General features: G+C 44.0%; 2 pseudogenes across 1 annotated transcript; one reads left to right on the forward strand and one right to left on the reverse strand.

Moving 5' to 3' along the window:
* Positions 1-11,830: 11,830 nt before the first annotated feature.
* Positions 11,831-12,645, forward strand: LOC118144507 (thyroid receptor-interacting protein 11 pseudogene; annotated as a pseudogene).
* Positions 12,646-15,715: 3,070 nt separating this feature from the next.
* LOC144577790 (cyclin-P pseudogene) lies at positions 15,716-20,706 on the reverse strand (annotated as a pseudogene). The gene has a single exon (XR_013522389.1). The product of XR_013522389.1 is annotated as a cyclin-P pseudogene (transcript).
* Between the last annotated feature and the right edge of the window lie 7,166 nt (positions 20,707-27,872).

The raw sequence follows: 27,872 nt of genomic DNA on the forward strand, positions 1-27,872 counted from the left end.
CAGCTGGCCCAGTGGAGCCAGGCTGCCCGGCGGCCAGCTAGCTGGCAAAGGATGTGTTAGCTGCCTTTCTGGCAGACAAGCCGTGTACCCTAGATTCCTCTCAAGGGCCTGCCTCTCCTGCGCCTCCCAGCCTCATCCTTTGAAACCCTTAATTTAAACAGGGACATTTCCAATCTGCCCACCCCTTCATGATGCTCTTCATTCACCTGTTCACTCATTCATTCAACAGATGTTAATTGAGCGTCTATGATGGTGCAGTCATTTAATAGATAAAGAGTAATATAAGATGGTCCTCTGCCCTCAACGAGTTTCTAACACCTCCCATGAGCATGCTTACAAAACATTTTCCCAGAAGTGGTCTTTTTTAATTCTCAAAATGATACTTTACTTGGGATTCAATATTTTTATTTCCTGTATCTTTCATGGGATATGCTAAGAGCTGGAGTGACTACCCTGTGGTCTCGCAGCTTACAAACTCAGGTAATTTGGCTACATAGTAGCTAATATCTAAGCAACCAAAAACTTCTCCAAGAAACAGAGAAGAAAACACACCTCACCAACAGTTGTTATATAAAAGTCAGCTCCTTGAAAGATAAAGGTGATTCAATTGTACCTCTAGTGACTCCAAAAAGAAACTGCATGTTTTACGTGGAGAGGAGAGAGACTGATTTCCTCCATGACAGAACCAAGGACAACTGGGAAACTTCCAGGAATTTGGATTGAGAACCTTGCCTGATCTAGGATCTATCTGTCCCTGGCCTCTCCCACACGGATGCCCCACTTAGGACTCTTGAAACATCTGAACTCAGAACCCTGACTGCCCAAATTAACTGGATGTGGACAGATGCTGGGAACATGCACAGAAGTATGAACAACACCTCTGTCCCCAGAAAAGGGGGAAAAGTGTCCCCACCTTAAAACCTGAAGTTCTCCAGGGGAAACATCAGGTACCTTTATAAGAAAAAACATCTTCCCAGAGCTCCACCAAGTGGTTGGTTCTGCCCACTAAAAACTTCTCCAAGAAATGGAGAAGAAACCTAGTTCACTTCAGTGCAAGTCAAGGTACAAACATGTAACAACTAGGAGTGAGGAAAAGACATTGGCCAAGTGGAAGTGGGGTGAAGAAATTCTGGGGAGACCCAGGAGGCACAGATATCCTCAGGGCAGGGAGAAGGAAGGCAGTCGAAGGTCTTTAGCAAGAGGCAATTTGTCAAAAATGTATAGACTCAGAGCTAGAAGTAGTAGCCAATGCTTTACTTCTAATAGACAGGAGAACTGAAACCTAGAGATGTTCACGCTTTCATTATCTGATACAAGAGAAATGGTGGACCCTGTGTAAAACATGTTACTGGTATCATCTTATGTAATCCATGTGAGCCTACGGTAGAGGTATTACTGCTTCCCAATTTTACAGATGAAGAAAGGGCAAGGGCCAGCACACTATGGCTCCCTGCCTGTTTTTGTGCTATACACAAGCTAAAAATGGTTTTTACACTTTCCAGTTGCTTTTAAAAATCAAACAAGACTATTTCATGATTCCTGAAAATTATATGAAATTTCTATTTCAGGGCCATAAAGAGAGATTAATTGGAACATAGTGACATCCATTTATTTATGTACATATATGGCTGCTTTTGAACTAGAAGGGCAGAATTGAGTAGTTTCAACAGAGACCATATGGCCATCAAAGCCTAAAAGATTTACTATCTGACTCTTTGCAGAAAACATTACCAGCTCCTAGACTAGAGGCTCAAAGAACTCAAGGAACCCAAGAATTGATACAATGGAAAGAGTACAGAAAGATGGGAAGGAGTTAGGAGGCCAGGTCTGTCACTAACTGATCTGTAAGACCAGGGATAACAATAAAAGTCCTACTGGGTTTGCTGGATGAATGGATTAAAAAGTTTAAAAGATGCAAATACTCGGTCAGCTGCAAGGGAATCTACATGTTGGGTCTATAGTTATTTATCAGAATAGAGCCAAATTATAGTCTCAATTTCCCAACATTTCCCCTCACATCACATAGTCTCTTCTGGCCTCAGTTTCCCCATCTAGAAAATGGGGATGATGATACCCTCCAATGTAGGGACATCATTAAAAAAAAAAAAAAAAGAGCATGTTTGTGAAAGCCACTTCTAAAATAATTTGTAGATATTTAGTTTCAGGGTCCCAATCTCCTTTTTAAAACGAAACTGAATGCCATGAGTTTTCAGCCTCCAAGGTAGTAGATTGTGAGCCAGAGAAAGGACAGAACAAAGAAATCCAGTTGGGCTTAAGCTTGCAGTCCTCCTTTTTCAAAAAGAGCAGCTGCCTCACTGATCTTTTAAAAGGGCAGCTGATTGGATTCTCTGTGCCTTCATTACGTTAGAAGGGCATTTAGGGAAATTAATGTGTCCTTGGGGATTGCCACCCAGCAGTCCCCTTCAGCCTTGTACTCTGCTCTCACCCCTGGCTTCTCAGGTGTGATCTCTTCAGAGGTGGTACCAGCCACTCATAGGAGACAGACAGAAGATGATGAGTGGACTCTAGCCATAGGGACCAATCTTTGTACTGACAGAGTAGATGAGAGGCCGGGTATGGTAGCTCACTCCTGTAATCCCAGAATTTTGGGAGGCCGAGGCTGGTGGATCACTTGAGGTCAGGAGTTTGAGACCAGCCTGGCCAACATGATGAAACCCTGTCTCTACCAAAAATATAATAAATCAGCGGGGTATGGTGGCTTGTGCCTTGAATACTAGATATTTGGGAGGCAGAGGCATGAGAATCACTTGAACCCAGAAGGCGGAAGTTGCAGTGAGCTGAGATTGCACCACTGCACTCCAGCCTACCCTGGGAGACAGAGCAAGACTCCCGTCAAAAAAAATTTTTTTTAATTAATTTTTTTTAAAAAGAGGGGATGAGTAGTCCCCAGGGTAGTTCTAGAAGAGAAGCTACTGAAGCAGGAGCCAGTGAGCAACCCACTCAGTCCACACCTGGCCACAGCACAGATACAGCAATTTTCCAGAGAAAATTTAGATAAGCACTTTTACCTAAATGTCCCAGTAGCCCTCACCAAAACAGCTGGGTCATTGGCCTACCTGCTGGCTCAGACTTTACTATCCAGTGTAGCCCCTTAGTATCCAACTATATCCATCTAAAATAAGTCCAGCCAAAGTTGATGGGAATAAAGCACAGAGAAATTCCAATGTGAGAGAAACTGTGTAATATTGAGAATGAAAGCTCCTGGAGTCTGATCTGGGTCAAATTCCATCTCTCTCCATTTCTAGCTGCGTGAATTTAGGCAACTTGCTTAACTTCTCTGGGTCTCAGTTTCTGCATCTACAAGATGGAGAAAATGCCTAACAAATATAGTTTGGGGAAGATTATATTAAAATATGCCTGGTATCTGGAAAATAATAAGGGCTCAGTTAAAGGGGAATTGGGGCAGCAATTTTTGCTTAGACATCTTGGTAGCCCTTTGTCCCTCAGATGGGACTGCAAAGTACCACTTGCTAAATGTGAATGAATAAACGAATGAATGAACTAACAAGCAAAAGAGCAGTGTGCTTTATTCTGGCTTCCTGATAACACCCAGGAGAACCATAATATCACATTCTTGTGTCCAATTTACAATCAACAATGTGAGTCCCAACAACCTACGTCATCCATGGAAATTTGAAATTCGAGCCAAGGGTTTACGTTGTGGCTTCCGTTTAGGCCTCTATTTGCTCATCAAGTAAACAGGTAAAATAATCAAACCTATATTACTGAGCTGTCAAGGGCATCCAATGAGAGGAGGGGATGTGAGAACATCACATTTGTGCCTATTAAGCATAAAGTCTCACTCTCCAAGAAGAAATGTCCTTTAGTAAGACATAGATTCCCTGTTTGGCTTTAGCCAAAAGGAAGAAATTCTAATTATGGAATTTGAGGCATAGTCAGATGAGCTTGACAAGTGTCAATGCAGATAAAATGGCAATTTCCCATCACATTGCAAGTAAGTCCCATATGGTTGTGTGGCCAGGAGTGACCTTGTCCTGTGCGGGTGTTATCCTGAACTTGTAGAGTTCAGCCTCAGCTGTGGCTCTGGCCCCTTAGAGAAACCTACAGAGCTGCAGAAGTCACTGACATACTCACAATTCATTCTTGTTCCTTCAGCAGAAGCATCTGGCATAGTTCCCATTGATGAGCACCTGTCAAAGCTGCAGGGGTCTAAGGTTACAGTGTGCTCTGCTTCACGCACTCCACTGGTTCTGTCATAGGTAGAAACTCATCAGAGGAAGCCTTTTTAGATTACACACACACACACACACACACAATTAAGGGTATTTCATTATAAAACAATAATCTAATATAAAAGTATCTAAACTGTCTCGACTCCACCTTCCCATTAATGCACACACATAAATTTTGTGATAAAAGGCCTTACCATAATGTCCAAGGAGGTACCTGTAGGGATCACTCACCTGTAGGAATGGATGCTGTGTCACCTCAGCCTTCGTCTCAGCCCTCACCACAGGTTGGATCTCGTAGAAGAGTTCTTACCGGAGCATGACCTAGAGCCTCCAGCCAAAGACCTTCACAAGTTACTGAGGAAAGTGGGAGGACAGAATGAGGAAGTACAGCACAGTCCCTGCCATCTAGCCATCTGCCCTCAGGGTTCTTGGGCTTTGTCCTGAGGAACTCCTTTTTGTGATTGGTTTCTTTGGAGTGTTGCTGTTCGCCCTCTTGCTCTAATTGGCTATATGCAAATAAACAAGACTAAATATGTTGATTCTAGATATGTTAATTACTGCCTGCTGACTCTATTTTTCTCACCTATCTTTCTATTTTGTATGGATATGTACATCAGGCTACCTTAAAATGCTGATGATGGTCCTTGCTGGGAGGCAGACAGACTTCCTGTGCTGATATTAGTGCCAGAAGTGAGACTTCTAGTTAAAAATCATGTACTCGTACACTTTACACACCCCATAGTAGATGTTCAATCAATATTCTTTTTCCTGGTTTGCTTTGCTCCTCACTTTCCCCACTGCCTTATGGCGGAATTCCTCTTCTTTGTCCTTCCATGGCATCATTGCTGTTTCCATTGTGTGTTGGGATCCTCTGTTTATCTGTTTGCTCTCCCCTCTAGACTACAAGCTCTTTGAAGGTAGTATCTGGGTCTCTTCTTTATTGTGCTTCATTGGCACTGTTCTTGATACAGCTGGTGATAAGTAAACACTGAACTAAGCTGAGCCAGAGCCCAGAATCGTAACTATAAAGGAGTGAGATTGGTTTTATAAAAAGGAAATATATCAGAAAGCATACATACAAAATGAATCATGTCCATTTCAGGGAAGTCATCATAAGAGGGGGTGTACTTACTTTGGCCTTTTGAGGAAACAGCCTTTTTAGTAGGTGGCACATTCTTTTGAACAGCTTTAGTGAGAGTGCATTTTCCTCTCCTAATGGAAGGATTTGTATGAGAATGCTTTTAGCAACAAGGAACAAAACAACTAAGTAAAAGTGCCTTAAACAATGAAAATGTGGTCAAGCATGGTGGCTTATGCCTGTAATCGCAGCACTTTGGGAGGCCGAGGCTCATCACCAGAGGTCAGGAGTTCAAGACCAGCCTGGCCAACATGGTGAAACCCTGTCTCTACTAAAAATACAAAATTTAGCTGGGCATGGTGACATGCACCTTGTAATCCCAGCTACCCGGGAGGCTGAGGCAGGAGAATCGCTTGAACCCAGGAGGCAGAGATTGCAGTGAGCTGAGATCGCACCATTGCACACGAGCCTCCATCTTAAAAATAACAGAGCAAGACTCCATGTCAAAAAATAACAACAACAACAACAAAACAAACAAACAAAAACAATGAAAATGTTATTATCTCATACAGATGACTGGGGTAAATGGTTCCAAGGTTGGCTCAGCAGTTCAACAAAGTCATCAAAGACCCAGGCTCTTTCTATCTTCTCTACCATTCTTGGCTTTCTAAAATCCATTGGGTAATGACCGATCACAGATGCCTGCCTTTGTTCCAGTTATCACACCCTCATACTATTATTTTCAAAGGAAGCAAGAAGGAATAAAGTGGAGGCTCAGCCAGGGGAAAGGGGAAGCTCCCTTCGTGTGTCTTTCTCTCCTTTTATGACAGACGGAAATACCTCCATGAATACCCCATCACCTAGCTACCCTTAGCTGCAAAGCAGGCTGAGTAGCTGGCACATTCAGGCTCCAAAGACAAAGGCAGGGAGAGAAGGAAGATTGAGGATGGCTGCTGGGAAGCAACCAAGAAGGGTACTCGGAGATTTGATTTCTGATAAAAGCCAAAAGTCAGTTGGAATCTGAGCTCTAACCTCAAGGTGGGACCATAAATCATAACATGTTGAACGCTAACTATATGCCAGATTTGTAATCAGTCCTTGGCATATATTGTCTTAATTAATCTTCCCAACACTCTTGAGGTAGCCACTATTGGTAGCCCCATTTTATCTCTGAGGAAACTGAGAGCAGAAAGGTCAAATTACTCACTCCAGAGCACACAAATAATAAATGGTAAAGCCCTACCAGCTCCAAGAGGAAGGCTCTTAATACCAAAATACACTGAAAACTGTTTATAAGAAGGCTTCATGGCTCTTATAACCAAGGGAGGCCAAGGTGAACAGTTATATTATGCTTTCCATTTTCCCATGCACCAACCAGCTCATTTGATCCTCAGAACAATTTGTAGGAAATATTATACTGCAGCAGGATTTTCAGTTGGCCCACACCATTTAGCCACACCATTTAATCTGCTTTTCCCTTTCTTCAGTAGAGTAAAACTCCCAATTTTTAACTGAATGTATGGCAACCCAGAATACAGACTATATTTCCCAGCCTTCCTTATATGTGACTAAGTTCTCTTATACATGTAACTAAATTCTATTATAAACAAAAAGATCTGGCCAACTTCTGAGTCATGCCCTTAAAGAGAAGCATTCCCTCTCTCTTCCCCTTCCCCTATCTTGCTACCTGGAAGGTGAATCTCATGGAGAACCATCAGAGATGAGTGTGAAAGCCTAGGGAGGGTGGGCATCAAAATAAGACTCCACCATCAGAACAGCCCAATGTACGGGTATTGTGGCTTTAATCTCTCAATCCTACATTTCTTTTCGTTAGATGGAGTCTTGCCCAGTCCCCTAGGCTGGAGTGCAGTGGCAGGATCTTGGCTCACTGCAACCTCTGCCTTCCAGGTTCAACCGATTCTCCTGCCTCAGCCTCCCGAGTAGCTGGGATTACAGGTGTGTGCCACCATGCCTGGCTAGTTTTTTTTGTTTTGGTTTCGTTCTGTGTGTGTGTATTTTTAGAGACGAGGTTTCACTGTATTAGCCAGGATGGTCTCGATCTCTTGACCTTGTGATCTGCCCACCTCGGCCTCCCAAAGTGCTGGGATTACAGGTGTGAGCCCGGACTCAATCTTACATTTCTTACCACTGGACTGTTACAAGAGGCATATGCTTCCTATTTAACCACTGTATTTGAAGTCTCTGTTAAACCAGTGAACCTGTGTTCTAAGATACCCCACAGATAAAATTTGGGGTGACAACCCAGGCTACAGCAATGCCCGTGCCCTCCCACTTCACCTCTAAATAGGAACTCCCATAATAAAATGTGTGCTCCCTGACCTTGACCTGATGGCCAACAGAGTGAAATATTAACACAAAATGAGTCGAAGTCCTTTTTCTAGGTCTATTTGCAATAAGGATTAAGTGATTCGTTTGGTCTGAGCTGATGACTTGAGTAGAGGTGATGTAAGCTCCAAAGCTGTGGACCAAGAAGCAGAAAATGTCAGTCTATAAACAGAGAATGAAGCAGATGAGCAGAGGCTTTCACAATCTTGATCCCAATCTTGGCCAAAGGTCCAGCTGCATCTCTTTTCTTTAAATTCTGCACACCATCTCTATATTTTTACAGTAAGTCTCCCACATTGAGCTTCCCTAGCTCAAATATGTGTTTGTTACACTTGCAAGTAGAGTTGCAAATAATATCATGAGACCCAGTAAAGCTAAGCAAGCAGCAGGACCAAGATGCAGGCTCAGCTTCTGTCATTCTGTGTCCCTAGTCTTCCCTCAGTAGATCTACTTCACAGCTTGACTGAAAAAGCCGGTCTCACCTCTCTCTTTCCTTTTTCAACCGACACATCTGGCAGGACAGGATTCAGGACACCAAGCTCCTAAATTCCAATCTTGCCTAGGTCCCCCAAGTTCCAACTAGTACTTGAAATAAGAGTCTTTGCCAACTCATTTCTTTTCAGAAAGCCCAAATGTATCTCCAGACCTTTTATAATTACAGTCGTGCATCAACGAATGACAGGGGTACATTCCGAGAAATTCATCATTTGGTAATCTCATTGCGTGAACGGCAGAGTATGCTTACATAAACCTAGATGGTGTTGGCTACTCCAAACCGAGGTTATCTGGTAGAGCAGTTGTATTCACTCTTTCGGCTTCCCTGGGCCACACTGGAAGAAGAATTGTCTTGAGCCACACATAAAACACAATACAATAACACTAACAATGTCATAATGTTTTAAGAAAAGTTTACACATTTGTGTTGGGCAGTATTCAAAGCTGTCCTGGGCCACATGCAGCCCATGGGTTCTGGGTTGACAAGCTTATGTAAAGCCTGTTGCTCCTAGCTTACAAACCTGTATAGCATGTAACTGTACTGAATATTGTAGGCAACTGTAACACAATAGGAAGTATTCTTGTATCTATCTAAACATAGGAAAGGTATAGGAAAAATACAGCATATAAGATTAGAAAATGGTACACTTGCATAGGGCACTTCCCATGAGTGGAGCAGCATAGGAAGTTGCTTTGGGTGAGTCAGTGGGTGAGTGGCAAGTGATGGTGAAGGTATGGAACAGTACTGGACACTACTGTAGACTTTATAAACACTGTACACTTCAGTACCTATTTTTAAAATGTTTTTCTTTCTTTTATCAATGATACTTGATAATAAAGCTTACTATATAAGCTTTTTTATTTTTTCAACTTTATGATTCGTGTAATAACACTTAGCTTAAAATACAAATATTGTGCAACTGTACATAAATATTTTCTTTGTAACCTTGTTCTATAATCTTTTCTAATTTATTATTGTCATTGAGACAGAGTCTTGCTCTGTCATCCAACCTGGAGTGCAATGGCGTGAATTCCACTCACTGCAACTTCCACCTCCCAGGTTCAAGCGATTCTCCTACCTCAGCCTCCCAAGTAGCTGGGATTAGAGGCATATGTCACCACACCTGGCTAATTTTTGTATTTTTAATAGAGATGGGAGTTCGCCATGTTGGCCATGGTGGTCTCAAACTTCTGACCTCAGGCAATTCATCTGCCTTGGCCTCCCAAGTGCTGTGATTACAGGCATGAGTCACCGTGCCCGGCCTTTATTTTTAACTATTTTGCTAAAAACCATACAAACGCACACATTAGCCTAGTCCTACACAGTTGGGACCATCAATGTTACCATCTTCCACCTCCATATCTTGCCCCACTGGAAGAACTTCAGGAGTAATAATACACATGGGGCCATCATCTCCTATGATAACAATACTGCGTTAGATACTGTCTAAATTTTGTTTTCAAATATTTGTTAATTTAAAACTCATGCAATCTGGGCATGATACTTCCCTGTGTAATCTCAGTGCTTTGGGAGGCTGAGGCAGGAGAATTGCTGAAAGTCAGGTGTTCAAGACCAGCCTAGACAACATAGCAAGACCTCTAAAAAAAAATGAGCCAGGCATGATGGCACATGCCCATAGCCCCAACTACTCAGGAGGCTGAGGAGGGAAGATACCTTGAGCCCAGGAGTTTGAGGCTACAGTGAGCTTTGACTGTGCCACTGCACTCCAGCCTGGACAACAGACTGAGACCCTGTTTCAATCATCATAATAATTAATTAATTAAACTCATGTAAATGCTATAAAGTAGGCACTATTTTTAACATCCACAAATTAAAGATGAAGGAACTGAGATACAGAGAGGTCAAGTCATGTAACTAGTATCGGCGCCAGATTCCAACTTGGGCAACATGGTGGGAAACCAAGCCCTGAACCACTATGCTTTACTGCTTCTAGCTCCCTTGCACACTGTCTCCCAGGCTGGATGAGTGGAGTCCTTCTCTTACTGATGTCTGCAACGCACCACACAAACTCCTATCACAGCACTGACCACTGTAACAGAATAATCTGTTTACGAGTCTGTCTTCTCCTCTTAGCACTGAGATTTTTTTTTTCTTCTTTTTTTTTTTAAAGAGATAGGAGCTAGCCCTATCACCCACACTGGAGGGTAGGGGCATCCTTATAGCCTGGAACTACTGGCCTCAAGCAATCCTTCTGCCTCATCCTCCCAAGTAGCTGAGACTACAAGGGGCACAGCACTGTGCCTGGCTAGTTTTTTTTTTTTTTTCATTTTTTGTAGAGATGGGAGTCTCATTTTGTTGCCCAGGTCTCAAACTCCTGACTTCAAGTGATCCTCCTGCCATAGCCTCTCAAACTGCTCGGATTGTAGGCATGAGACACCATGCCCATTTGCCTCTGAGATTCTTGAGAACATAAAATGTATCTTATTCTTACTTTATCTCCTCAACCTAAGAAGATGCTTTTCTTTATTCACTCAATATTACCTGAGCATGACTAATGGCAAGCACTGTGCTAAGTGCTATTTCATTATGTCTTCAATCCACATGCTGTCCAAGATGATGGAAAACCTGTAACATTAGAATAGTAGACTACAAAAAAATACCCCACAATAATTCACCCCCATGAATCAATTTCCCGACTCCTTGAATCTAAGGCTGGTTTTATGATTTGCTTTGGCCAATAAAATGAAGTGGAAGTGATGTCCAGCCAGTTCCAAGCTTGGACTCAAGGGGCCTTGCCCACTTCTGCTCACTCCCTTGAGGCCCTGGGTACTACCACAGGAATAAGCCTGGGCTAGGCCAGCTCACTGGAGAATGGGAGGCCATGTGAAGCAGAGATAAGCCAGCACAGCTGAGGCCATCCTAGACCAGCCTGGCCTTGGGTCATTACAACTAACTACAGACATATGGGCCCGGCAGACATAAGTCCCACCTCGCCTAGAGGAGAGAGGCAACCTGTCAAAACACAGTTTCATAAACAAATTGCTGTTGTTATAACCTACTAAGTTGTGGAGCTGTTTGTTACTCAGCAAAAGCTTCAGGGAAAAACTTCACCTACTTCAGGTACAAGTTTTGGGTGACAGTGATAATAATTCTAAATTACAAGTGGACTATACTGGCCTGATCCAAAGTTATGAGCAGAACGAAACCAAACTCAAAAATCTGGGGCAGGAATTAGCACAAGTTCAGCACAGCATTGGGCAGCTTTGCAATGCCAAGGATCTTCTTTCAGGAAAAGTTGGTATTATTTCACCCCAGCTGTCTTCAGCATCATTGCTGACTCCCCAGTCAGCAGAGTCTCTTAGAGCAAGTGAGTCTGGTGTATTGAATGAATCTTCTGAATTACTACAGCAAGAGCTAGGAGAGCTCAGAAGATCACTACAGGAAAAAGATGCAACGATTAGAACTCTCCAGGAAAATAATCACAGATTGCCTGATTTGCTTGCTGCCACCTCAGAGCTAGAAAGAAAAGAACACGAAAAAAACAATATAGAAATTAAGCAGCTAAAGGAGAAACAAGATGTTTTGCAAAAGTTACTTAAGTGAAAAGACCTCTTAATCAAAACCAAAAGTGATCAATTACATTCTTCCAATGAAAATTTCACTAACAAAGTAAATGAAATCGAACTTCTGAGGCAAGAGGTAACAAACCTGAAGGAGAGAATATTAATCCTAGAGATGGACATTGGCAAACTAAAAGAAAAAAATGAAAAAACAGTAGAAACATCCAGGGAAAAGGAAACAGAATATCAAGCATTACTAGAGACTATCATGAAGTTTTCTATGATGCTGCAAGAAAAACAGTTTGAGTGCCATTCAATGAAGGAGAAGTCTTTTGCTTTTGAAGAGCTATTGAAAGAAAAAAAAAACAGAGCAAGACTGGGGAGTTCATTCAGCTTGTAAATACAGTTAAATCAATGCAGGAGAAGACACTTGTATTTCAACAGGAGAGAGACCAAGTCATGTTGGCCCTGAAACAAAAACAAATGGAAAACACTGCCCTACAGAATGAGGTCCAACGTTTACGTGACAATGAATTTCGATCAAACCAGGAGCTAGAGAGATTGTGCAATCATCTTCTAGCATCAGAAGACTCTAATACTTGTGAGGCCTTGGCCACAGAAGATAGGGAGGCTCAACTAAGAAAGAAAGTCACAGTATTGGAGGAAAAGCTAGTTTTATCCTCTAATGCAATGGAAAATGCAAGCCATCAAGCCAGTGTACAGATAGAGTCATTGCAAGAACAATTGAATGTAGTCTCCAAGCAAAGGGATGAAACTGCGCTGCAGCTTTCTGCCTCTCAGGAACAAGTAAAGCAGTATGCTGTGTCAGTATGCTCTGTCACTGGGCAACCTGCAGATGGTACTACAGCATTTCCAACAAGAGGAAAATGCTATGTATTCTGCTGAACTAGAAAAGCAAAAACAGCTTACAGCTGAATGGAAGAAAAAGGAGGAACATCTGGAAAGAAAAGTGTATTACAGGCACATTTGGATGTAGCAAATGCTGCACTGGATTCAGCATCAAGACTTAAAGAACAAATTGGAGAACTTAAAAAACAAAATGAGTTCCAACCAGAAAAGCTGGATGATGTACAAAAGGAATCGATGAACTCAGCAAACAGCTTAGAAGGAAAAGTGGACAAAGTCCTAATGAGAAACCTCTTCATCGGTCATTTCCACACGCTGAAAAATCAGCGTCATCAAGTGTTACAGTTGATGGGGAGCATCCTGAGTGTCAGAAGGGAGGAGATGGAGCAGTTGTTTCATGACCATCAGGGTGGTGGATGGCTGGGTGGCTTGGAGGAGAATCACAAAGTGTTCCCAACACAACTTTGAAATCAAATCAGCAACCTGTGCTTCATAGTTCTTTATCAGAACTTTTTGTTAAATTTCTAGAAACAGAATCTCATTCATCCATTTCACCACCAAAGCTTTCTGTTCATGATATGAAACCTCTAGATTCACCAGGAAGGAGAACACTAGATACAAATGCACCATAAAGTTTTAAAGAAAACTTTAAACACGAAAAAACCCATTCTACAGCAGAATCCAGGTCTGGTAGAAGAACAGATGTTTATCTGTTTTTGGCTCCTCCCTCAGCAACTGTGCCTCTTATTAACCCAGCTGCACTTGGGGACTTGGACCTGGTGGGCCCCAACATCACCTTTTGAAACTCATCTCAGATGTTTGGCCCACATTTATACCTTTGCCAGTGTTACCTGACAACAGTGCTGGAATTGCGCTGCAAGACCTTTAAAGCAATAGAAGATTCTCAAGCCAGAGACAATCTAGCACTTCAAAGAAACCATGAACACTATATGTATGTACTTTACCACAAAATGGACTTTTGCAAAATGTCACGTATTTGTTTGTAGTTGTGCTTCCTCCGAATTTAATAAAAATATACCTAATGTTTTTAGAAATTCCAGGTGTCAGCAGCAAGTGTTTGCTATAAAATCTGCTTTACTCCTTCTGATGTGATCTAATTTAAGCTAGGAAGATTTATCTTTTATCTTAACTTACAAAAATACAGACAGACAAAAATACTAGTAGCTATGTTAGCTTTTTACTTCCTTCTGTGATTTCCAAGCCCATTTAAGCTAGAGATTGTGGTTTATCACAAGAGGTTTTTTAGTTGTTTTTTAATGACAAAGTAGCTTCTTGGCATTGTGTGGAAAGTTGATCTGAAGCATATATTGATCATCTTTGGAGGACTTTGTGTAAACAGGCCAACAAGATTGTCCCTGAAAGGTTATAAAAGGTTATAGGTGCCCTGAGTATGTATTTGGTCCTGCGCAATGTCATCATGGGTGTATTTGGTCCCTGAAAGGTTACAGGTGCCCTGAGACAAAGGTTCCAGGTGCCCTGAGTATGTATTTGGTCCTGCGCAATGTCATCATGGGTGTAGATTCTTTTATTGTAGTTGTCTTAAATAGAGATGGAGTCTCACTATGTTGCCAGGCTGGTGTTGAACTCCTGGGCTCAACTGATCCTCCCTTCTCAGCCCCACAAAGTGCTGGGATTACAAGCAAGAGCCACTGAGCCCAGCCCTGTGTATAGATTCGTGTGACTACCACCATAGTCAAGATACAAAATGCTTCCATCACAAGCATCCCTCCCGTTGCCCTCTCATAATCACAGCCACCACTCTCCCTGTCCCTCTCGTGAATTCCTGATAACCACTAACTGCTCTCCATCTCAGTCATTTTGTTATTTCAAGAGTGTTATATAAATGGAATCAGTATGTCACCTCTTGAGACTGGCTTTTTTTTCAGTCAGTATAACTCCCTTGAGATCCATCCAAGTTTCTGGATGTATCACTAGTTTGTTCCTTTTTATTGTTGAATATATAGTACAGATATATCACTTAGTTTTAACAGCTATTTATAAATATCATCTTTAAATGTTTCTTTACACAAATTCATACAACTTTCATGTAAGTGTTAAAGCATACAGCTGCATATACATAAGTATAATTAGCAATATCACTGAACATGCCACTTCCTGATATATGAGGTACAGCAATCTGAGAGTTAACTGTTCTCATCACAGTGGCCACTGAGGGCAATTAACCGTTTGATAGCACCAGTACCCAGATGTCTGAAACTTCAGAGAGTATTTCTTTAATTTTTTATAAATCCATCATAAAAAAATCCTGACTTGAAACTTAACTGTATCTGAATGTTTGTATTTTTATTAGTTGAAGTTGTACATTTAGAAAGACATTTCTTACAAATTCTGTAAATTTGTATGTGCATTTAAAATAGAAATATTAATTAATAAAGAAAGGTGAAAATGAGACAAATTCAAATATGTTAAGAGGCCTGGCTCAGGCCAGAACTAAATTTGGTTGTTTGCAAGTTTTGCTGTGATTAACTGTACTTTCTAATGTATTTGGAAGACTGGAAGTCTTCATTACATGTTGATGGGTGAAACTTGTTTTTCTGAAAAATGAAGTAACTGAGAATGCTGTTTCACAATGTCTCTGTCTCCTTAGATAACTAATTTATATTGCCATGCTTTATTTAGTATACTTTAAAGAAAGTGGTCATACAAGTTCCATATTAGAATTGTCAAACTGCCTCCTCTTGGTTTTTTGCCCATTATTATTTCTCTATGAGTTATTGTCCCTTGTTGTTTTGGATTTTGTTTTGCTTAGTTTTGCTTTGTTTTGTTTCGAGATGGAGTTTTGCTCTTGTAGCCCAGGCTGGAGTGCAATGGCGCCATCCAGGCTCACTGCTACCTCCGCCTCCCCAGTCCAATGAATCTCCTGCCTCAGCCTCCCAAGTAGATGGGATTATAGGTATGTGCCACCATGCCAGGCTAACTTTTGTATTTTTACTAGAGACAGGGTTTCGCCATGTTGGCTGGGCTGGTCTCGATCTCCTGACCTCAGGTTATCCACCTGCCTTGGCCTCCCAAAGTGCTGGGATTACAGGAGTGAGCCACCACACCCAGCCTACTCCTTGACTCCTAATAAAAATACCTTCACTGACTATTCTACATTATTTGCTGCTTGCCGTTGAAGTTTCATTTCAGTGTGGAGCAAATGAAATACTAGTTTCCAAGTTAAAAAACACATATGGTCCTTTATTTTTAAGAAATAGTATAAAATGTTTTTTAATTTGACAAAGATATGCATGATTGGTATTCAGGTAGTATGTCATCACATTTGAAATGCCTTTTTTGACTTTTTTAGTATTTCTTTCTCTGACCAAAACAGCCTGCCCCCCTCTCATCCCATAGTTTAACACAAGTTTAAAAGCTATTGTGGGTGGATTACATAGCTAAAACATCACAGAGCTTGGTATTAAATAGTTTCTATATAAATAAGTTCATGATCTTATCCTAAATCTATAGTACCCAATGTTTTCATTGTGTCATTGAAACTATAGCTGACTGGTATGCATAATAAGTGTTCCTTGATCTAAACCAGAGAAAACACATCCACTTTTCTGAAACTTAGTTGTGTCAGGGACGAACCACCTGCTCACCGAACCTTCTTAGTAAGCAGACAGTGATGAAGCATATAATTCTAATGCTGGCAATAGGACATTGCTAACAGTGCATTTAACTGCAATATTTTAACTACAGTAATATTTCCGTTTATTGGTTGAATTCCAACCTCTCTGCCATAGTTCACCACATTCCTAATGGTTTTCAACCTCTCTACTGTAGTAGAAAAGCATGCAGCCATTGAATTTAAACACTGTTTTACCATAATAGGAGATCAAATTGTTTGAATTTTCATTCCTGCCATTCTTGACTTTTAACAAATGAAAGGAAGAAAAAACAAAACTAAGCAACAAAACTCTAGGAAAAAAGAAATGGCTTCTTTGCAATTAGCCAATTAAAATGTCCAATAATATTCACCCAAATAAAGCCTTTGGTTTCTTTTTACCTCTTAATGGTTAACTGAAAAGTGTAAAGAAACTATCAAAATACTTATCCAATCAATAGATTAGAGGGGAAGCTATGTTTTCAGGGACAGGAGAGTAATGAGAATTATTTAGAAAACACTATTATGCATCAAACTTAAAAGCATTTGAACCTGATTTTTTAAAGATAATGAACTTTCCCACATAGCAAAGTATTTAAAACCTCTTCCATCAACAAAAATTGATCTTTAATTTTGTAAATATAAAGTATAGGTGATAGTTATTTTATATACTCCTATAAAAAAATGCTATTCAATGTTCTGATATTTGTGATTATTTGGCAGTCTTCACTTTTTAACTTATTAAAAAATTAAATACTTAAGTTTTATCTATATAAAAGTGATCATCTTTTGATTAATGGGGAAATACCTAAATGTGGGAAATTTCCAACCCAACCTCAATATTAGATTGTGTTTTTTATAGAGTTAAAGTTAATGCATTTTTGAATTTCTCAGGAGCACTGCAAGGTGAAAAAATGCTCCAAATAAAAATGAGATATGTAAGTTGGCAATGTCTTCATTCACAATAAAAAAAATTTTTTAGCAAACAAAGAAGAATTGTTGACATTGCTACCTACTAAGTGCCAAGAACTGTTCTAAATACATTGCACATATTCATTCATCTCTTTCTTCCAACCACCATTCCTACCATTGCAAAATGAGGAACCTCAGAGAGGTCAAGTAACGTCTCAAACAAACAGCTGGTGAGTGGCCCAGCCAGCATTCAGTGGCCTGGTTCTAAAGCCTGCACTTAGCTGCTATTCTTGAAGGCGTCCGATTTTCTCCTAGAACTTATAGACAGATATACATGACAGATTGAGGGATAAAGATGGGGGAGAGGCTTTTTCTCCACTCCTGACTTTGATTTACAGTCTTTCCCCTCTTATTTGTGGGGAATACTTTCCTGTGGATGGTGCCAAACTCTGTATATGCAGCACTATGTTTTTTCATATATATATATGTGTATGTGTGTATGTGTATGTACATATATATATATATATTCCTATGATGAAGTTTAATTTATAAATTAGGTACAGTTAAGAGATTAACTACAATAATTAAAAATGCAATTGAATAATTATAGAATATACTATAATAAGGGTTGTGTGAATGTGGCGTCTCTCCTCTCTCTCTCAAAATACCTTCTTGCTCTGCACTCACCCTTTCCATGAAGACATGAGATGATAAAATGCCTAATGATGAAATGAAGTAAGGCAAATGACGCAGACATCGTGATGTGGCCTTAGACTGCTATTGACCTTCTGACCATATATCAAATACGAATCATTTATTTCTGGAACTGTGGTTGATGTAAGTGAAACCATGAAAAGCAAACCCACGGATAAGGGGGGCTCCCTGTACCTGTGGAGTAGAGCTCTACAGTCACAATTGGCCTCTGCCTCCCACTCCTAATGGTGGAGTAGCCTCCACCATGGCCTCCTCAGCCGCTCCTCCAGGGAAAGGAAAACTGGGTTGTTTATTCATTTATCCCTGCCCGCCCCGCTCCACCCACAAGTCCATTCTCTGTTCTTTCTCTGGTCGTGGAAGGCTCACTCCTGGAGACTGCATCTCCTGGGCTCCCCTGACCTCTGGCTTTCTGGGAGCACAGTCAATGGGACGCACCACAGAGACCAGACGGTGAGAAGTGCAGTTTCTGTGTCCCCCCCGTGGCGGTGGATCTTACCCTGTCGGACTTTCCTTGGCCACAGCCTCCCCAAACCTCCTCAAATTCTTAGGAGAGGTGAATCTTCGGCCGCTGGTAGTCTTAGGGTGTCACCGTTGTTTGCTCCTTAATTCTGCCCAGGCCTCTGGAATTCCACCATCTCTTCACTTGGATCTACCGCGAAGGGGGTGCCCTGGCGCTGAGGCCGCATGTTCTTGCGGAAAACGGCCGCAGTACCTGAGGAAGATGGCGGCGTGTCCCGGCGAGGGACCTCGGAGCGCAGCGCAAGCCGTGCACAGCTCGAGCGGGCCCAGTTCCTCGCAGCTGTGAAGTTCCGGCTGGAGCCTGAAGCCCGCCCCGTCGAGCAAGCGCTGCGCCAGGCTCAGAGCCGAAGCCGCACGACGACCCGGCTCCCATACCGCCGCCTCCGCCTCCAGCAAACACAGCTGCAGGAAGTGGGTGGCAAGTAGCATCACCTGGAAGCTGCTCCCTGCCAGAGCGGCCAGCAGCTGCCCGGGTGGTGCAGCCGGAAATGGGCGGCTCTGGATGCGGCGCTCCGCGTGCAACAGCTCCGCCCGCGGGAAGGAGTCCGCGCTCAGGGGGCAGAGGCAGGCGGGCTGCAGATAGGGGATGCAGGGTGGAGGTGAAGGAGTCTTGGATCCCGTCTCTTTACTGCCTGCAATGGAACGGCCCAAGTTCCAGACCTCAGTTTCCCCGGAAAGCAGGCACTCTTCCATTCTGCACGCCACAAACGGTCAGGCCACGCCCAGAAGCTGCAGGCGACCTGAGCGCACGCGACTGGCGCTCAGGTAGGAATCAAGCAGGTTCACCGCCAGGTCAGGTATGTCACCAGCCAGACCCAGGTACTCGTGCACCTGCACCAGCTAGTCGGAACCAGGGCGCGCATCTCCGGGGTCACAGCTTGGGGCAGAGCTCTCCGGGGCAGCATGCGGCACACCACGACTTCTGTGAAGATGTACCCGGCGTACTGGCGTTCTCCCTGCAGCCCGCCTCTCCAGGAGTCTTGAAGAGACACTGGGGCGCTCGGAGGCTCTGCATCGAGGGAGGCAGCAGGACCCTACAAAGGAGAGGGCCTGGGGGCTCAGGGCCTAAAGAGAGGCCAGAGACGGGAGACCAGCCTCTGGCCCCTGCCTCTCACCAACATCCTCCAGGAGGGCGTCGCGGGCAAGGCCAAGATCCACCACACCAGCTCTTCACACTCTCAAGAGGTCCAGACTTCGGATGGGAAGATGACTATTTTAGTCAGACCCTATTTTTCCCAAGAAATCCCTTTGTGGGAAGTTAGAGCCAACAGAGGTCGCAAATCTAGGGGTCAAGTAGTGCTTCTCTTCCCCCCACATTCCCCCCACCACCTGAAATCACTCAGGAATGAGGAGGGCTTTCCCTGACTTTGCAAAGACCCCCCTCCTCAAGCCTTCTCACTGCCGCTGAGCACCAGCTGCACACTCTGGCCAGGGCCAACATGAAGCCTTGAGCATAAAACCCTAAGAGGCCTTCCATGCCCCAGAAATGGCCAGAAGGAGCACCTGGACCTCTGCCTGGGCCCCTGCTCCCAGCAGCTCCTGCTCCCAGGTGTGGTGCCCCCCAAAACCCTTACCCCACATCTGTGAGAGGAGTCAGAGATAGGTGAAATTCTGAGAAGAGCCTGGAGTTCCCAGGCTGCCTCAGTGAAGTTAGAAATCAGGTCAAGACCATCGAGCGAGAAAAGCAAATGCCCCCTCACCAGGGAAGGGACCAGGCCCACAGCCTCAGTTTCCTCATTTTGCAATGGTAGCAATGGTGGTTAGGAGAATTAACAGCTTGAGCTGTTCTTTCCCACAACCCGAGTCCTCACTTCTACACTCTCTCCCGTCACCCCACCACACCCCCAAATGTTTTCTGCTTGATTCTCTGAGGACCTGCTGGAATCCCAAGGCGCTCAGGCAGAGCAGATTTGGAAAAGTGAGGCTGCTCCACAGGTATGCACTTTCTACATAGTAGAATCCTAGAGAGGCATCCCCAAAGAGGGGTGTCAATGAGGAATTTCAGGCAGTGGTTGGGGCAGTCTTGGGGGCAGGAGTATTAGACCCTAATCAACTTTCTCTTGCATTCAAAGCCGGTTAGCCAGGGTCAGCCAGGTCATTGCCTGTGGCTGCTTCTGCGGAGAAGCTTCTCTGAGAGAACCCATCCACTGAGAAGTGAAATCGGGTCCAATCCTTCCCCCTCTCCCCAGCTCAGCTAAGGCCCTCAGGTAGCTTCTGTCAATAGCTTCTGTGCAGTGGTAAACAGCCCCAGACCTGGAGCTTAGAAGTCCTGTGTTCTGTAGCCTAATGATGTTTGGCAAGATACTAAGCTTCTCTGGACTTTGCGTCATGATTAGCAAGATGAAGTTTAGTTGGATTAGATGACTCTAAGGTCCCTAAAACTCCAATATGCTATAATCCCCCTCCCCCTCCTCCTCCCCTCCCCTTCCCCTCTCCCTCCCCCTCCCCCTCCTCCTCCCCTCCCCTTCCCCCCTCCTCGTCCCCTCCCCCTCCCCTCCCCTTCCCCCCTCCTCATCCCCTCCCCCTCCCCTCCCCTTCCCCCCTCCTCGTCCCCTCCCCCTCCCCTCCCCTTCCCCCCTCCTCGTCCCCTCCCCCTCCCCTCCCCTTCCCCCCTCCTCGTCCCCTCCTCGTCCCCTCCCCCTCCCCTCCCCTTCCCCCCTCCTCGTCCCCTCCCCCTCCCCTTCCCCTCGTCCTCCCCCTCCTCCTCCCCTCTTCCCCTGCCCTCACCTTCTCCCCTTCTCCCCTGCACACTTGCCTCAAAGAAAGCATATCTAGATAAAGGCAGAGAAAGTGGTTCCGCTCAGTCCGGAGACTTCCGGGAGCTGCAATAAAGTCTGCAGCTCACAATCAGTCAACTGCGGCCAGCTGTCTTCAGGACTGAGCGTTTCTCTTCCCAGGTCAACCAAAGGTTGAGGCTTAGATAAAAGGCTTGCCCCATGCTCAGCTAGTTGAGTTGCTCAGCCCGCATCCAGGATTAACCAAAGCTCCTCGCTGGCTCTCTGGTTTCAAAACAAAACAAAACTTTGAAAGAGAACTGCATTCAGTGGAAAATCCCGGAGTAACAAGGCCCCTGGGAGTGCTCTGGAAGCACCATCTGTCAAGTATTTGTTCACACAACCCGTGACCAAAACAGCCTTTTCACATAAATACCAATAACGATAATACCACCTCATGTATTTAGATGGCTCTACTGACCCTTCAGAACCCCTCATCTGGGCTCAATTTGGCCTCGTACAACTTTCTGTAGGAGGCAGAGCACCAGACTTTCAAATAACTTAGTCCTATTTTAGGCATGCGGAAATTGAAACCCAAAAAGATAACAGAGGAAGGAAAATATACATTCAGAGCTGGAACTGAGTTTCCTAATCAAAATTTACTGAGTTTCTCACACACCAGTGCCTCCCAAATGCCACTCTCAGAGGCTGCCCAGCTGGCTGCATCAGGACCGTCTGGGAGTGATCACAGAGATTTTGGAGGTCTTGGATAAACTCCCAAACAAGTATTTTTCAGTGATGCACAGACAGATTTGGGGACACCTGCCCACTATGCTGTGCTCACAGAATCTGGGAATCCTGGAAAATCCAGACTAGAAAGACTATCAAAACTCACTGAGTGTAAGCACCTTCTCTGTGTTAATCCCCGTCTGTAGCCTCCAGCGAGTACTTAGGATATAGACTCTGCTGATACAACAAAACACTTGATGAGCAAGTTTCTTTCTTTCTCACATCACAGGCTGGGTTTAACAAGTACAGAACTAAAAAAGGCAGCTCCCCGGTGTCAGGGACATAGGATTCTTCACTGCTCTGGGGTCATAAGGGTGTGTTGCAATGCGGGCTTCCCAGGAAGCAGACTTCAAGATGGAGCTCCAAATGCAGGAAGCTGATTGAAGGCTGCTCTGGGCATGAACCTGTGGGAAAAGGTACAAAGTTGGACTAAGCAGCAGAGGGAGGAGTTGAGCTGTGACGCAGTCACAACCAAGCCCTCAGCCAGACCCAGGGGAGCCCTGAAGCTGTGGTGGCCTTTCAGGGTGGTCTGAGTTGAGATAAGGGAACAGGGTCTTTATACACAGACTAGTCACTGGATGCTGCTATCCCTAGGAAGGGGTATGACCCTGGACTGGAGACTCCCTTCAGCTGAGAGCCATTCTTAGGAAGGCTGAGAGCTGGCAGCTGCGGGAATCAGGCCTTCAAACCTGAAAGGTCATCTCGGCAGTGCAGCATCTACTATGAGGTTATTCTGGGTTGCACTGTGCCTCCCCAAAAATTCGTATGTACCTAAGAATGACACCTTATTTGGAAATAGGGGCATTTAATGAGTTAAGATGAGGTCATATTGGAGTTGATGGGCCCTAATTCAATATGACTGGTATCCTTATACAACAAGGCAATTTGGACATGAACTTAAACAGAGGAAAAGTGACATGAAGACACAGAGAAAAGATGGCCATCTACAACACAAGGAGAGAGGACCAGAATGGATCCTTCCCTCAAAACCCTGCCAGCATCTTGATCTCAGACTTGTAGCCTCCAGAACTGCAAGAGAGTAAATTTCCAATGATTAAGCACACAGTCTGTGGTACTTTGTTACAGCAGCCCCAGCAAACTAACACAGAGGGTGCCATCATTCCATGGTTTTCCACCATATGTGCCTTCCAGCCACAGGGAAGGAGAAGGAGGAAAGAATCAGACAGACTGCCCCCCCCCCCCGCCCGGATAAGGGTTTAAAAGTTCCCCACATCACTTCTATCCATATCATAGCTTGGTCACATGGACATACTAGCTGCAGGGAAGGTTGGGAAGTGGAGTCGTTATTCTGGACAGCCATGTGAAAACTGGCTGGGTGCGGTGGCTCATGCCTGTAATCCCAGCCCTTTGGGGGGCCGAGGTGAGTGGATCACCTGAGGTCAGGAGTTCGAGACCAGCCTGGCCAATATGGTGAAACCCTGTCTCTACTAAAAATACAAAAATTAGCTGGGCGTGGTGGTGGGCACCTCTAATCCCAGCTACTCGGGGAAGCTGAAGCAAGAGAATCACTTGAACGTTAGAGGTGGAAGTTGCAATGAGTTGAAATAACACCACTGAACTCCAACCTAGGTGACAATAGTGAAATTCCATCTCAAAAAAAAAAAAAAAGAAAAGAAAGGAAGAAGTAAAAACTTATTACTAAAGAATAGGATCATGAGTAAAGTTAAATGACCCCTCCAAGGAGCTGAAGTGAGATCAGGGGGCAGACATAAAAACACTTTTATTAGGCTACCTTGCCAGAAATTCTCAAAGAAAGGAAAGCACACAGGAATGTGGGAGCACAGAAGAAATTCAGCCTCACTCTGACTGAGAGCTGGGTGGGCTTCATGAAGGAAGTGACCCAGGAGCTACTCCCAGAGATAGAGAGGACATTCCCAAAGTGCAGCCAAATGGGGAGGGAATTGCAGGAGAGAAGAAAGCATGCCCAGTGTGCAGTGTGCAAGGATCTGTATGTCCATGATCTCGTTTCATCCTCAGATCCACCCTGCAATGCACCCATTACTATCTCCATGTCACACAGCAGAAATCTGAGAGGTTGAATTGGGAGGTTAACTTTGACAAGTTTCTTGTCTTTATGTCTGTCCCCAATCTCTGTCCCCCAGGCGGGAGAGCAGTGGTGCAATCTCGGCTCACTGCAGCCTCTGCCTCCCATGTTCAAGAGATTCTCCTGCCTCAGCCTCCCAAGTAGCTGGAATTACAGGCATCTGTCACCATGCCTGGCTAATTTTTGTGTTTTTAGTAGAGATGGGGTTTCACCATGTTGGCCAGGCTGGTCTTGAATTCCTGACTTCAAGTGATTCACCCACCTTGGCCTCTCAAAGTGCTGGGATTATAGGCTTGAGCCACCGCTCCTGGACACAAAGGCTCTATTTCTAACCCAGACATAAATGGGCCTCCCCAAGCCCTGAGCTCTGTAGAGGATTGTCACAAGTGGACACAAACCCAGCCACACGATGATAATCCTGTCCAAAAAATGTGCACATTCCCTGAGACCCATTCATTCATGCTTTCCTATATGCCTTGAGGGCCAGCCTGGACAACATAGTGAGATGTTCAGACCACCCCAGACAACATAGTGAGACCCCATCTTTACAAAAGAAAAAAAAAAAATTCCAGATCTTTACTGTTGCCACTTGGCGCCAACAGTTCTGTTTAATGAGAACAAGAACCTCTGCCACCAAGCCTAAGTCACTTGAAGCCTGTGTCATGCAGCTGTCTTTCCTCTCGTGAGCACTAGAGCCCGACAGACCTAAGTTCAAATCCAGCTGCACTTGATTGGTCAAGTAACCAAATCTATCACTTCACCTAAGTCTCAGTTTCCTCATCGGTAGAATGAGGGTGAAATGCCTCCAAGAGCTGTCTTGGCCCATCCTAGTGTCAACTTAGTATAAAATCCTTCACCTATTTCCTAAATAAGAAAGTAACAAATCTAACTGGGGGTGGCATAATGGGAACAGAGTCACCCATGCCCTGCATAACCATCTTTCACTCTCCAACCCCAGCAAAGCCCTTGCAAAGGTCTGGGGATGGTTCCGTAGCTGACACCAGCAACATCAAGGCCCATTTACACTGCCCTGTGGTCAGTGAATGGTCAGTGAACAGGCTTCTCACCTTGCCTCCAAGACTTCCCATCACACAGGGGTCTGAAAAGGTGCAGTTCAGTTTGTATGAAGTTCTGCTTTATCCGTTATCTTGTGATGAGGTATAAAAAGAAAAGCTGGAACTTCAGTGCAGGCTGGAGGGCCAGGTAATTTTGGCAGGGAAGTGGGGGGGTCTGGCTGTCAGTGGCTTGCGTTGGACTTGGACTGGAGAGAGTTGTAGGGCCCAGACAGGCAGGCTCAAGAAATACTTTAAACTAGGACCTAGGAATGACCCTTAAGTAAATCAGAGCACACTTGTCTCTGGGAAAGCTTGGGAAGGGAATGCAGCACTCCCCTAAACTTGTGCATATTTCAAGTAATAGTAATTAAGTCACTCATTCCTTCATTCATTCCTGAACACTCAGATGAGAAGTAAATGTCTTATAGGCAGGTGATTACATTGTGCCTGATCTGGAGTCACACAGACCTGGGTTCAAATATTGGCTCTGCCTCTTATTACCTATGCATCTTGGGCAAATGGTTCTATCATCTGACCCTCAGTTTCCTATGTAAAAATTTGGAATTTATCATGCATCCCTCAAAGGATTACTGTGAGAATGAAATGAAATCACGAATGCCAGGCACAGTGACTGACTTACACAAACACTCAATTAACAGTAGCTTTAAAAATCTGACCTGGTCATAGCAGTAAACACACTGATGGGTAATTAATGGCCTATTAAATGCTGTTGGCCACTGGACCCATGCTCCCACCATGGCCCCTCTCCAAGAACCCTGACCCAAGCCAGGCCAATTGGATTTTGTTTTTCTAAAATTTGTCATTGCTACTCAGCAATTCCAGTCCTTGTAGCCAGGCGTGGTGGCTCACATCTGTAATTCCAGCACTTTGGGAGGCCAAAGTGGGGGGATTACATAAGTCCAGGAGTTCGGGACCAGCCGGGACAACATGGTGAGACCCCCATCTTTTCCAAAAAACAGAAATTCCAGTTCTTTACTGTTGACACTTGAAGCAAGCTGACAAGTAAGAGCTGAAGCACCCATGGTATCTCCTGTGTCCACAGAAGCAGAGGAAGCCTTTGGGAAGAGGAAAAGATGAAAACAGGCAGAATGAGGAGCACAGACAAGAGGCCACAGGGTCTGGGGGAGAAGCGGGAAAGGAGAAGAGAGAGAGAGCACACACACACACGCCCACTTTGTTTTCATAAGCCACCCCAGGATGTTCCCCATTGAGCCCTGCTTTCTGCTAAGTCCGATCTAAGACATCTCTTCTTTCAGATCTCTCTCAGGCTCACTGATTCTTCTCGTGTCCCATCTGATACAAGCATCCTAGTTCCTCCTTCCACAGATGAAGACATGAGGCTCGGAGTGATTGAGTGTCTTGTCAAGGGCACACAACTGGCCAGCATCAGAGTCAGCATTGAAACTCTGATCAGCCTCCCAATGGAATGGACACAGATCCAGGAGTCAGAAGACTTTTGTTGGAGGTGTGGTTCTTTCACTCACCTGCCAGGTGACCTAGTCTAATCCCTCAATTACGGAGCTTGCCTGTTCTGTACAACAGAGATTAGTGTCCCCACTTCCATCTCACAGGGTCATTTAATGAAATTCTGTAATGAATGAGCTGTTTAAATTGCAAAACACTACAAATACTAGCTATTATTATGAGTTCACACAAATTTGTATGTCTTTGCCCATCTTACAAGATCTTGTTCTTTTTGTAATGGAGTTTTGCCCTGTCACCCACGCTGGAGTGCAGTGGCACAATCTTGGCTCACTGCAACCTCCACCTCCCAGGTTCAAGAGATTCTCCTACCTCAGCCTCCCAAGTAGCTGTGACTACAGGCATACACCACCACACCTGGGTAATTTTGTATATATAGTAGAGATAGGGTTTTACCACTTTGGTCAGGCTGGTCTTGAGCTCCTGACCTCAGGTGACCTACCCTCCTCAGCCTCCCAAAGTGCTAGGATTACAGGCATAAACCACCGTGCCCAGCCTCTTATGAGATTTTAAAGTTGAAAATACCATAGAGAGGGACCATGTCTGCTTGACTGCCCCAAAAGCACCTGGAAGTCTGTTTTTCCTTGGAGAATGTTAAATAACTCCAAGTTATTTTAAAAAAAAAAAAAAGCAAGCACATTTACTTTTCTAAAGCAGAGAACACAGATTTCATACATAGAATAAATCTATTGAGAAATTGGTCATTTTCTCAACTCACGTTCCCTATTATTCTTTGGAAAACTTGGATGGCATTTGAAGTGATTCACAAGGAAGAATAATTAATGTGTCTTGTGTAATTTCTTCGAGTAGCTATTAAAAACACAACAGAATAGCATGTGTTTTTCCATTCTCTGAAAATCAAGAAATATAGAGCTGTTTTTACTCCAACTTTTCCAAAACAAATCACCTTTTGTGATGAAAAATGTTGCCCTAAGGAGAGAAATTTTCAGGAAAATTATGCGTGAGTGAAAGAAAACAGAGCACCAAATAGAAGTCCTATTTAATGAAAACAAAAATCTCGACCAGCAGGCCTAAGTCACTTGCAGCCTGTGTCACTCAGCTGTCTCTCCTCTCATGAGCACTGGAACCTGACAGACCTCAGTTCAAACCCAGCCATGCTTGATATTGGCTGAGTAACTGCAGGTGTCACTTCGCCTAAGCCCTAGTTTTCTCATCCGTAAAATGGGAGTGAAATGCCTTCCTCGTGGGCTTCTGGAAAGGTTACATGAGATTATGTATTTAAAGGGGCCTATGATATTATAAACTTTAAATAAGTTTGTCATTTCTCTGGTTATACTCAACATGTGTAATCCCAATTAACATACAACACTTCCCTGAAAGGAACACTCTCCTGGTAGCAACACCTACTGGAAAATTCTAGTTCCTAAAACTGAGATTTTAGGCACCTCATTCTGGCATCTAAAAGGAAAGGAATTTGGTTTAGAAAA

Source organism: Callithrix jacchus, chromosome 9 (assembly GCF_049354715.1).
Source record: "Callithrix jacchus isolate 240 chromosome 9, calJac240_pri, whole genome shotgun sequence".
Lineage (NCBI taxonomy): Eukaryota > Metazoa > Chordata > Mammalia > Primates > Cebidae > Callithrix > Callithrix jacchus.